Source organism: Wyeomyia smithii, chromosome 1, assembly GCF_029784165.1.
Source record: "Wyeomyia smithii strain HCP4-BCI-WySm-NY-G18 chromosome 1, ASM2978416v1, whole genome shotgun sequence".
Lineage (NCBI taxonomy): Eukaryota > Metazoa > Arthropoda > Insecta > Diptera > Culicidae > Wyeomyia > Wyeomyia smithii.
In genome coordinates, this window is record NC_073694.1 from 103,623,523 (window position 1) to 103,636,022 (window position 12,500).

The 12,500-nt window shown below is 53.5% G+C and overlaps 1 protein-coding gene and 1 pseudogene across 1 annotated transcript in view; both read right to left on the bottom strand.

Moving 5' to 3' along the window:
- The window catches only part of LOC129718434 (integrator complex subunit 7-like), a 1,119,499-nt gene that overhangs the window by 359,648 nt on the left and 747,351 nt on the right, over nt 1-12,500 (bottom strand). The window lies entirely within an intron of this gene.
- LOC129719300 (large subunit ribosomal RNA) overlaps nt 10,130-12,500 on the bottom strand; it is a 4,084-nt pseudogene continuing 1,713 nt past the window's right edge.

Consider the following 12,500-nt stretch of genomic DNA (forward strand, 5'->3'; position numbering starts at 1 on the left):
CTAGCGTGCGATATTATTGTTTATTGTGTAAATCGCTCCGTACAACCTCACCGCAATGCTTTTCCATCGTATCGTTCAACCTCTTTCGCATTCCATCCGATATCCGTTTATCCGTTCCCGTATATCGGAAGCATAACACTCGTCAAAAGATTCCCACTTTGCGCGCTTACCACACACATTTGTGGGTCGGCATTCTCGGTTGGGGTCATAATACATGCTACTGCCGCTACATTTGTAACGTGGTAGCCGTATAACATTCATACACTTCCCTCTCGAGTGTACAGTGCCCATACGCTGCACTACCATGCACACATATGTATACAGCCCGCCGCAGCGAGCATCAAGTACGCCAAATCTAAGCATCGCCACTTGTACTTACACAAGGCCGGTGTAAAGTACCTCACTTCGCCCTTTGAGATGGTAGACGCTTGGGTGTGAGACTCGCCCGCCTATAAACCAAGCTAATCTGACCGTCATACAACGTGTAGGACCAGTACGTTGCTGCGCAGGCAGGCATCAGGCACGCCAACCGTCAGCCTGCCCACTTGTACTTACACAAGGCCGGTGTAAAGTACCATACTTCGCCCTGCGAGACGATAGACGCCTAGGTGTATGGCTCGCCAACCATAACCTTAGCTAATCTACTGGCCATGCAGTGTACGACACCGGTTCCCCGGTTACCGAACCCGCGTGGGGCCGTGGTGGTAGCGTAAGAAGCTCCACAAGGTTAGCTGCGATGCTACTTGACTGCTCGATGTCAGTAAGGCGTACTTTTTCGATATCAACCTTAGTGTTGGGGCTTGCCAATCTGCTGGCTAGGATTCGGAGGATTTTCTTCCGTATACGGAGACACGGCCCAGAAAGGCTTCAGACTGGTCTTTCACACCAGCGGTTCAAACACCACGGAATAATATGGCCTTCTTCCCGTCAAACTCAGATTGGCGATATCAAGTAAAAAGAAACGCACAGGCCTTGTAGAGTGCAAAAATTTGATCCGTCTTCTTTTGGGGTTTATTCGGTACTGTCCTTACATTCTATCATTTATAATCTATCACCTATCTATCGATCTTCGTCTGACAACGCGTTCTTACTCTCGTTCTCTTATCAGTGGATGAATTTTAGATGTTTTTCATTGTAATAGTATCGTATCTTTAGGGTGATTCATTCAATTAGTTTTAGTTATACTGTAGCGTAAGTAATTAGGATAAATTTAAGAATTTAGCGTTAGGTTTAGATTAGGATTTAGTTTAATTAAATTCAAATTTGATATTAAACTCTAAGTAACTAATATTATATATGAATTTTGAACACTTAGGCTCAGACACCCACCTATAAATACGAAAATGTGTAATAATTACAGAGTTCGACAGTTTTTTGCGCACACCTGGGAAGACAAAACACCGCCACGTAGTGTATCTTCCCGCACACCGTGCTTGGCATGATCGATCGTCATCGTCGCGGGCATACAATCAATGTCACGTAGACGGCACATAGTGAACCAACCCGTATACAGTGCTTGGCATGATCGATCGTCATCATTGCATGTAGCTGAGTATGCAAACACCCGGACTGTGGTGTATGTCTCGGGTGCGATGAATGATAATGTCACGTAGCCGGCACGTAGTGTACCATCCCGTATACAGCGCTTGGCATGATCGACCGGTGTATGTCTGCTTTTACCCATGCTGAGCAACCTTGCACCGAGGCATGCACTGCGTAGGCCTGCTATCATATCGCTCCACCAGTATGTCGCTGGTCTACCCTCTCTAGGCGGACGAGACCTGAGCATCGTGGCGTCGCACGCCCATGACAGTATCGAATTTAGATGGTCCACACCCGGTAGCGGTTCATCCCCTTCTAATTGCCTGCCCAAAAACATCTGCATCGAAATGCAATGTTTTCCAGCCGTAGAAGGATGGAATATTGGCCCTACTCGCTGCTTGCTTCCGCACGCCTACCTCATAGCGGACCGATTGGTGGTCGCTATTCTTGTAGCTGTCGTCTACCCTCCAGTTCGTGATCAGTCCCGGGCTGCAGAACGTCACATCGATAATCGATTCCGCACCATTTCTACTGTAGGTGCATTTTGTACCAACGTTAGCCAAGTCGCTCGCAACCACCAACGGCCATAGGCCCGTCAGTTCCACGGTTGCTTGATCGACCATCTGTGCGAACGCTTCGGTAGAGCAACTTGGCGGAGCCTATCAACTGCAGTAGAATACTCCATCCAATTGCCCATGACCGCCCCGAACAACCCGGGGGCTTCTTTGATGGCCGTCTTGATGGCCAAGTTCGGGATTCCGTCTGGTCCCAGAGCCTTGCCTACCTTCAGGGAGTTTGCGATCTCGTCAATTCATCTTCTGTCACCCTTACCGCATCGTCTGCCTCTGCACGGCTGCCGTCACTCACGGTTGGTGGTGACTCGTCAGCCGGAGGCCAGGGACTTGGTTCGTGGCTTGGGAAGAGGCCCTGAATGATCGTTTCTAGTATCGCTGGTGATTGTTCAGCCGGGGCTAGCGCACCTCTAGTCTTGGTCATAACGATCCTGTAGGCGTCACCCCACGGGTTCGAATTGGCACTGGCACAGAGTCGTTCGAAACAGGCTCGTTTCCTGGCTCTGATTGCGCTCTTAAGCGTTGCCTTAGCGGATCTGAATGCGGCACCGCGTTCCGCTCTTTGCTCGTCGGAACGTGCGCGTTGCATCCTCCGTCTTGCACGTCTTGTCTTGTCCCAGGCTGCAAAACGTCACATCGATAATCAATTCCGCACCATTTCTACTGTAGGTGCATTTTGTACCAACGTTAGCCAAGTCTAAGTTGAGCTTTGCCAAAGCTTCCAACAAGACCTGACCCCTCTGGCTTGTACAGCGACTTCCCCACTCGACAGCCCAAGCGTTGAAGTCGCCCGCAACCACCAACGGCCATAGGCCCGTCAGTTCCACGGTTGCTTGATCGACCATCTGTGCGAACGTTTCGGTAGACCAACTTGGCGGAGCATAGCAACTGCAGTAGAATAGTCCATCCACTTTGGCTATAACGTACCCCTCTCTGGAGGTCGACACAATCTCCTGAACCGGGGACCTGCCTGTCGTGCAAATGGCCGTCTTCCCAGACTTGTCCGATGCCCAGTTACCGTTTCCGGTTGGGATGCGGTATGGGTCCGAGACGATGGCCACGTCCGACGACGACTCAGCAGCTGCTTGGTGTAGCAACTGCTGCGCCGCATAGCAGTGGTTCAGGTTTAACTGTATCACCCTCAGGGCTTAGTAGCCGGCCGTGCAGCCGGACACTTGGAGCCTCCCATGACGTGTTTGGCATCCCGTTTACCGGGGACACTTGGGAGGTGCAACAGGACACTTGGCAGGTGGTCCTTCAACGTGGCCTTCTTCAGGGCCTTGTTACCCTCCGCTAGTGGGAGCTTTCTGGTAGCAACCTGGGAGCCGGCCGGGCCCCTGCGGAGACGAACTGCCTCTGCGGTCACTACCACTCCACACTCTCGCTCGAAAGCTTGTGCTATATCACACTCTTCGGTGATCTCGTGCAGGTTTTTAAGCTTGACAGTCACTTCAGGAGTGAGGGCTCGGATTTGAACCTCCTCGCCTAGCACTTCCTGGGCCGTCTTTTTATAGGCACAGCCCTTGCCCTTCGCCTCTTTGCGGAGTTCGAGGATCATCTCGCCGGTGCGTGACCGACGAATTGACCTTACATCCGCGCCGAGGTCTTTGAGCTTGGATTCGCCTCTCATGGCCTTCAAGACTTCAGCGTACTTAGACGCATCCGTCTTGAAAATGAGCGGGTCACCCTTGCTCCACCTATTCGCCCCTTGCGGCTTCTTATTGCGGTCGCCGCGCTTCGCGCGTCGTTCTCGATTCTGCCGCTTTTTGTTCACCACGCTGGTCCAATCCGTGGCTTCGCCGTTTGCCGGTTCTTTGCTCGGCTGGACGACGGGTCAGCTTCCTGGCTGTCACCGAACAACCGCCTTCGTTGCGTCCTGGGGGCCGATTCCCCCGGAGAGCCTCTCGCACGTTTGCCAGTCGGTTCAGTTGAACAGACTTCGGCAAACGATGCTGCCGCTGTTTGTGTGTATTTAGACACAGCTGCAGCTCCCTTTTTAGGCTGGTTAAGCCTTGCCTCTAGCACGAGTGCCTTGCTTTCGGCATCGTTAGCCCGTTTAAGGGCTTGCGAAAGCTCGGATTTTGCGCTGCAAATGTTCATACGTAGCAACAGAAGACATTGCTTCAAGTCTTTTGATATGTTGCTACGTTCGTCCGTGAACTTGAGTATTTCATCAAGTTGTACGGACACCGTCTCCACGCTCAAGAACTTGTTCATGTGGCTTTCTACCGCAGAGAGTAGCATAGCCCCAGATATCTGTTCCCGCTCCTTGGCAGTTTTAGGTGTTTCCACCTTGCCGCCGGTCTTCGCCGTTCCGGTTGGTGCTGGCTTAGGCGTGCCCGCCTTTGCCCCAACTCGGAACTCCCCTGTCGGTGTCGCAAAAGGTGTACCAACCTGTGCGCCGCCTTTATCGGCATCCACCAGTCTCGGTGGAGACCGGGCGATGCCCCGCCTGGCAAACGGGTTTACTAACCCGTCCGCCCCATCCATTACCTTCGCTTCTTCGTCAACTTTAAAAGAAAACATTTTGGTTAAAAGGGTCTCCCTTCCAGCCGCTATTCTTGGTCATGGTGGAGTGGTCGCCTATATGGTCCCATGGTGGCCTATGCCGGAGCAGTGAGGTCATGGCTAGTGAAGGTCGTCATAGCCCCTCATGAGCAACTATGACGCCTCCCGACCGGCGTAAGTCAGGAAAGGGCATCTGATCCCACTCCTGCCTGATTCCCTTCAGGCAATGACCGCGGAACGTACTGGAAGGCCTGTCAGGTTTTACGGGACGGAGACCCCTGCAGCCGTATGCCATCTCGCCGTTTCAAGCCGTTGTCACACGACTTTACAAAGGAAGCTCGGTGCAGGTGCCAGTCAAACGTCGTGGTATAAAATCGTATTCCCTCTCAAGAACCTAAAAACACAGCGACCAGTACAACATAATTGGGACCTTACTGGTATCAGCCCCAATAGGCAGGTAAGTGCACTTGGGTGATGGGAGCGGCACTACTCGCTCCGTCGAAGCTGCTTACGGGTGGCCGTGGCTTCTACGGGGAATCGACTGCCCAATGCCCGAAACCCCACCACTCCCTAGGCAAGCTCCCGCTGCCGGTCCGGGACTAATCGATGTTATCACACACCCATCGGTGGTCACACAGCGCGTGCATGGCCTCGACGGTCGCCAGGCGTCGACCCGTGATGGCTTGCAGCTCGGCCAAAAGCAAGGGTAGTCTTTTTTTTTTTTTTTTTTTTTAAAGGTGGCGGGGAAATCTGCAAACAGACACCTGAGAAGAGAACTCAGGGTGTGGGGATGAGACTAGGGGAGAGATGCTGGGGTAGTTACACTCCCCCAGACACCTACTTATCCCTGTCCCGACCCACTAAAACCCCTCCAGTCTCCAGCCCTGGTCTTCCCGGAACGACGGTTAAGTATTACGTCGGGAAGTGGCTTTTGTGCGTGATGCACCCTCTTTACTCTTATAACCTCCTAGCTAACTACCTGGAGACTGGTAATTAGCTACCACTGGCGTGTTGGTGGTTGACCCGCCACACACGTTGCAGCTCCAGAACAATCTGAGAGGCGGCCGCACAGACCGCGTTCCAGATGTCCGGGTCGTCGCACATCCTCCGGACTAGATTGTCCGGAGTAGTGCCAGGCCCGCTCACAGCCATCATGTTGCTCCTCGCTCTTACGAAACGGGGGCATACGAAGAAGACGTGCTCAGCAGTCTCCTCCTCCTCCACGCACTCGGGACACATGGGGGACACCGCGTGTCCGAACCTGTGCAGATATTGCCTGAAACAACCATGGCCTGACAGGATTTGTGTCAGGTGGAAGTTCACTTCGCCATGTCGTCTCCCGACCCAGCCGGATATCTCCGGTATGAGTCGGTGCGTCCATCTGCCCTTTGTGGAATTAGACCATTCCCTCTGCCAACGGAGCATCGAGAATGACCTTCTGGTACCTCGTATGCCCCTTGTGTCACGTTGGTCGAAACACTCTCTGTCCTCCTTGATGGCGATGCTGATAGGCATCATGCCGGACAAGACACATATTGCATCGTATGACACCGTACGATACGCACTCGCAACTCTCAGGCACATGAGCCTGTAGGTACTTTCCAGTTTGCCACGGTAACTGTTAGTACCTAGCGCTCTGGACCACACTGGCCCACCATACCTAAGTATGGACGAAACCACGCTGGCAAGAAGTCTTCGCTTGCTGCCATAAACCGCTGAGCTATTGGACATCATACGAGATAGTGCTGCAATAGCCGATGAGGCCCTCTTACAGGCATAGTCGACGTGACTCCCGAACGTGAGCTTGTCGTCCACCATAACCCCCAAGAGCTTCAGGGATCGCTTCGAGGTGATGGTGCAGTCTCCGACTCTGACCACCGCCTGTTGCTCCGATTTACGGTTGTTCACAACCATGACCTCCGTCTTATGATGCGCGAGCTCCAGTTTCCTGGAGCGCATCCAGTCCTCGACCTTGCGTATACAGTGCGCGGCCGTCAACTCGACCTCCTCGATAGACTCGCCGTAAACCTCCAGCGTTGTCGTCTGCAAAGCCGACGATCACAACCCCAACAGGGAACTTGAGTTTTAACACTCCGTCATACATGACATTCCACAACACCGGGCCCAGGATAGAACCTTGCGGGACTCCTGCGGTAATTGGGACGCACTTCTGACCCTCTTCTGTGTCGTAAACAAGTACTCGATTCTGGAAATAATTTTCCAGAATCTTGTACAGCGACACCGGTACATGGATGCTCCTGAGCGCGAGCGCTATGGAGTCCCAACTGGCACTATTGAACGCATTCTTCACGTCGAGCGTGACGATTGCGCAGTAGCGTATTCCCCTTCTCTTGCGCTGGATTGCTACCTCCGCCGTCTTGATGACGGAAGAGATTGCGTCCAGCGTGGACCTGCCCTTCCGGAAGCCGAACTGGTTACTTGCCAGACCGTGTACACCCTCCGTGTACCTCACCAGTCTGTTGAGGATGATCCTCTCAAGCACCTTGCCCGCGGTGTCCAGCAGGCAGATAGGCATATATGCCGATGGGTCCCCTGGCGGTTTCCCAGCCTTCGGCAATAAGACCAGTCTCTGCCGCTTCCACCTGTCCGGAAAGAGACAGTCATCCAGGCACCTCTGCATGACTGCCCTGAACAGCCCGGGGGCCGTTTTTATCGCCAGCCTGATCGCCAGGTTAGGGATACCATCCGGTCCCGGTGCCTTGCTCACCTTTAGGGATTTGGCGATCATGATGAGTTCCTCATTCGTAACCCTTGCCTCCTCCCCTGCCTCGACACGGCTGTCGTCGCTCACGGATTGGATGCTCGGCAGGCTGGCCGACCATCTCTGGTCTATGTCTGAGATACTGGAACGTCGGACGTGAGACTCGACCGCCGGAGGCCAAGGACTTGGCTCGTGGCGTGGAAAGAGTCCCTCGATGATACGCTCCAGCATCGCTGGTGATCGCTCTGCAGGCGCCAGCGCGCCTTTAGTCTTGGCCATTACGATCCTGTAGGCGTCACCCCACGGATTTGTATTGGCACTCGCACATAGCCTATCGAAGCAGGCCCTCTTGCTGGCCTTTATCGCACTCTTTAGCATCGATCTTGCCGAACTGAATGCTGCGCGGCGCTCTGTCCTCTCTTCTTCGTTTCGCGCACGCTGCATCCTCCGTCTTGCACGGAGGCACGCACTGCGAAGGTCGGCTATCGCGTCCGTCCACCAGTAGACCGGTGGCTTTCCATTCCTAGGTTGGCGAGTCCTAGGCATGGTGGCGTCGCACGCCCACAATAGCATAGCAACTAGTTGGTCAGCAGTCGGGCGAAGCCAACTGCCCCCCTCGCGCTCCCTTCTCATTGCCTCTTCGAATACCTCGGCATCAAAGTGCGATGTCTTCCACCCGCGAACGGTCGGAGTGTTGGCTCTACCCGTCGCTTGCCCCCTCTCGTTGTTGTCTACACTAAAACAGACCGCCTGGTGGTCGCTATTAGTGTAGCCATCGTCTACCCTCCAGTTCTTGATCAGTCCTGGGCTGGAGAACGTCACGTCGATGATCGACTCCGCACCATTTCTGCTAAATGTACTTTTGTTCCCAACGTTGGCCAGATCTAGGTTGAGCTTTGCAAAAGCCTCCAACAGGATCTGGCCCCTCTGGTTCGTGAAGCAACTTCCCCACTCAACAGCCCAAGCGTTGAAGTCGCCCGCCACCACCAACGGCGTTAGGCCCGTTAGCTCCATGGATAGGAGGTCGACCATCTGGATGAACCTTTCGGTAGACCAACGTGGCGGAGCATAGCAACTGCAGTAGAACACTCCGTTCACCTTAGCAACTACGTACCCTTCTTCTGAGGTTGAGACAACCTCCTGAACCGGGAACTTGCTCGTCGTACATATGGCCGCCAATCTGGACTTATCCGCAACCCAGTTACCGTTTCCGGGAGGGATGCGGTAGGGGTCCGATATGACGGCGATGTCCGACAACGACTCAGTGGCTGCTTGGTGTAGCAGCTGCTGAGCCGCGAAGCAATGGTTCAGGTTCAGTTGCGTCACCCTTACGCCCGTGGTTTCGCAGCCGGCTTACCGGCTGGGCACCTGGGGCCTCCCATAAAGTGTTTGGCGTCCCGTTTCCCGGAACATACCATGCACTTGGGAGACTCCCCACAGTCCTTTGCTTTATGGCCTGCACCTCCACATCGCCTGCACAGCTGGCTCCTATCGGGCCCCTTGCAGGTCCAGGACTTATGTCCGCCCTCGAAGCACCGGAAGCAAATGTCTGGTTGCTGTAGTATGCCCAGAGGACATACCGACCAGCCGACCTTCAACTTGCCCTCTTTCAGGGCCAGGTTAGCGTCCGCCGACGGTAGTCGGAAGGTAGCTACCTGGGTCCCCGCCGGACCTTTGCGGAGGCGGATTGACTCCTTAGCCACCTCCACCCCGCACTTCGCTTTAAGGGCTTGTGCAATGTCGCACCCCTCAGTGATTTCGTCCAGGTTTTTAAGCTGGAGAGTCACTTCTGAGGTGAGTGCCCGCACTTGCACCTCCTTCCCTAGGACCTTTTCGGCTACCGTTTTGTAGGTAGCCCCCTTGTTCTTGGCGTCCTTCCGGAGCTCAAGTATCATCTCGCCAGTGCGAGATCGGCGGATACTCCGCACATCCGCCCCCAGATCCTTGAGCTGGGTTTCCCCTCTCATCTTCTTCAAGACTTCTGAGTACTTCGACCCATCCGTCTTGAGTATGAGGGCATCACCCCTACTCCGCGCCTTTTTGACCTTTTTTGGTCCTCTGGCTGCTCCGCCATCATGACGCGTCGCACCTTCCCGACGCTTCCTACCCTCTACGGTAGTCCAAGGATTGCCCGTAGCCTCCACCTGTGCCTTTTCCGCGGTGGACCTTGAACCGGTTGGCGTGTGTTCCCGTGGGAGTAGCACGACCAATCGTTTCTTGGTGTTCCCGGGGGCCGTTTCCCCCGGGGACTGCCTCGTTCGCTTAGCGACCTGCCCCGTGGAGCAGACCGACGCGAACGAGGGGGCGTCTGTCTGCACCTCTTTAGATGCAGTCGCCCTCCCGGTCCTGGCCGCTTTCTCGGCCGCCTTCACCCGAGCTACGAGTTCTTCGTGCTCCTTTCTGGCTTCATCAATGGTGCTCCGAAGCAGGAGGAGGCTCTGCTTCAGGTCGCCAGCGATGTTTCGCCTATTCGCCGAGAACTCGATAATGGCATCGAGTTGTTCAGACAGCGCCGCCACTCTTGGCCGCGTGTCCATGCACCTTTCGACGGCCTTGACTAGCAAGGGACCGTCCACCGAGATGTCTGGTGTGGACACCGACGGATTCGCCGTTTTTCCACCTCCAGACTTCGCCGCATCCGTCTCCGCCTTCTTCTGCGGAGACCGCTGGATGCCACCTCGTGCGAAGGGATTTGGTAACCCCTCCGCACCCGTCTCTTTTTGGTTCTTCGAGCTCATGGCATGGCCTCGACGGTCGCCAGGCGTCGACCCGTGATGGCTTGCAGCTCGGCCAAAAGCAAGGGTAGTCTGATAGGATCGAAACATACACCTCTCTGCAACTCGCAACTCCCAGCCTGTAAACCTATCGTTTGTAGGGGGTCTCAGGTATCGAAATCATATATTGATGCTTAGCAGCGCCACCGACGTTCCAGTATCTCAGACACTAGTCGTATGGCGCCGCGCAAGGGCTCTGTCTGATGAGAGCAGCAATAAGATGCCAACGTGGTAATCACACTAGCAGATCTTGTAGGTTTCTAGGCCACATGATCAACGACCACCTATAGGAGGAGAGGCGTTCAGGCATAATCCAACGAACGTAGCGTTATACCATTGTCCGGTCGAACTAGTATTGTGCCATTGGTTCGCACCTGTGGTTCCTCTCGTACTGCACAGGAGTTCTGTTAAGACAACGGCTACGCATACACCAGTAGGGTAAAACTAACCTGTCTCACAACGGTCTAAGCCCACCTCACGTTCCCTTGAAAGAGTGAACAATCCTACGCTTTGTGAATTTTGCTTCACAATGATAGGAAGAGCCGACATCGAAGGATCAAAAAGCCACTTCGCTATGAACGCTTGGCAGCCAGTTATCCCTGTGGTAACTTTTCTGACACCTCTTTTTTAAAACTTTTTAAACCAAAAGGATCGTTAGGCCTAGCTTTCGCTGTCTCAATATGTACTGAACATCGAGATCAAGCCAGCATTTGTCCTTATGCTCAGCATGTGGTTTCTGTCCACACTGAGCTGACCTTTGGACACCTCCGTTATTGTTTTGGAGATGTATCGCCCCAGTCAAACTCCGCACCTGGCACTGTCCATGACTTGGAGTATTCAGATGTCTTACTGACATTGGCGTACTGTATGAAAGTTGAGCTGCGGCCTTACCGCTAATGAGCAGGGTTCTACTACCGGGCCCCGACACACCGCCATACCCAGCAACAAAGCCACGCACGCCAGATGCCGAGCCCGTTTCGAATCTCCCGCTAGGACATGGAACGGCAAGGCTCGACAGACTCCGTCTTCTACATTATAGCCAGAAATGACGACATGACTGAACGTTGAACAGGAAACCTTATGTCGACCGGTAGTAATAACCCCAGCACTTGTTTCACCTAATCATGTAAGTAAGACAACCGTTAGAGTAGTGGTATCTTATTGACGCCGGAGAGATAATATTTACCCTCGGCTCCCACCTATTCTGCACCTCTTATATCACCTTACAATGCCAGACTAGAGTCAAGCTCAACAGGGTCTTCTTTCCACGCTAGTGTTTCCAAGCCCGTTCCCTTGGCTGTGGTTTCGCTAGATAGTAGATAGGGACAGAGGGAATCTCGTTAATCCATTCATGCGCGTCACTAATTAAATGACGAGGCATTTGGCTACCTTAAGAGAGTCATAGTTACACCCGCCGTTTACCCGCGCTTGCTTGAAATTCTTCACGTTGACATTCAGAGCACTGGGCAGAAATCACATTATGTCAACACCTGCGAAGGCCTTCACAATGCTATGTTTTAATTAGACAGTCGGATTCCCTCAGCCGTGCCAGTTCCGAATTGACTGTTTATTGATGACTGCAGCCCAAGCCGGGAACCATAGCGGGCACGCATACACGAATGCACACGGCCACACCTGGACGGCCGGGAGTGCCCAGCCTCCCCAGTCTTCAGAGCCAATCCTTAATCCGAAGTTACGGATCTAATTTGCCGACTTCCCTTACCTACATTAATCTATCGACTAGAGACTCTAAACTTTGAAGACCTGCTGCGGATTCGGTACAATCTGTTGAGAGTTTGCGTGCCCCAGTCTTCGATTTTCAAGGTCCAAGAAAGGAATATCGACACAGCAACTTGATGCCATGCTCTACCAGCCTGTCCAACCATATCTCTCTATGAAAGACTTCCATGGCTAGTATGTAGACTGCTAGTAGACTGTTAAACAGGAAAGAAAACTCTTCCGATACCTCTTGTTGGCGTCTCGAAGGAAAGGATTCATGTTGCCATGATTTCAAAGGCGCTACCGTTCCCGGTGTGCACGCCAATGCAAACGTATACTCAACAGGCCCCGGAATTGTAACCGGGTTCCCTTTCGCCCACTCAATATATACTAGTGGATGTTGCATCACCGCATGTGTGTATTTGATTAAATGCCTAATATATATCAGGTTTCCCATAGAGCTTAGGATTGGCTAACTCGTGTTCAACTGCTGTTAACACGAAACCCTCCTCCACTTCAGTCATCCAAGATCTCATTCGAATATTTGCTACTACCACCAAGATCTGTGCTAGTGGCCTTCGACGCGCACCACCAGACCCTCCTACTCACTGACGTCTCAAAGTGACGGGGACGAGCGAGCGCCCACCGGCACCGCTTGTACGT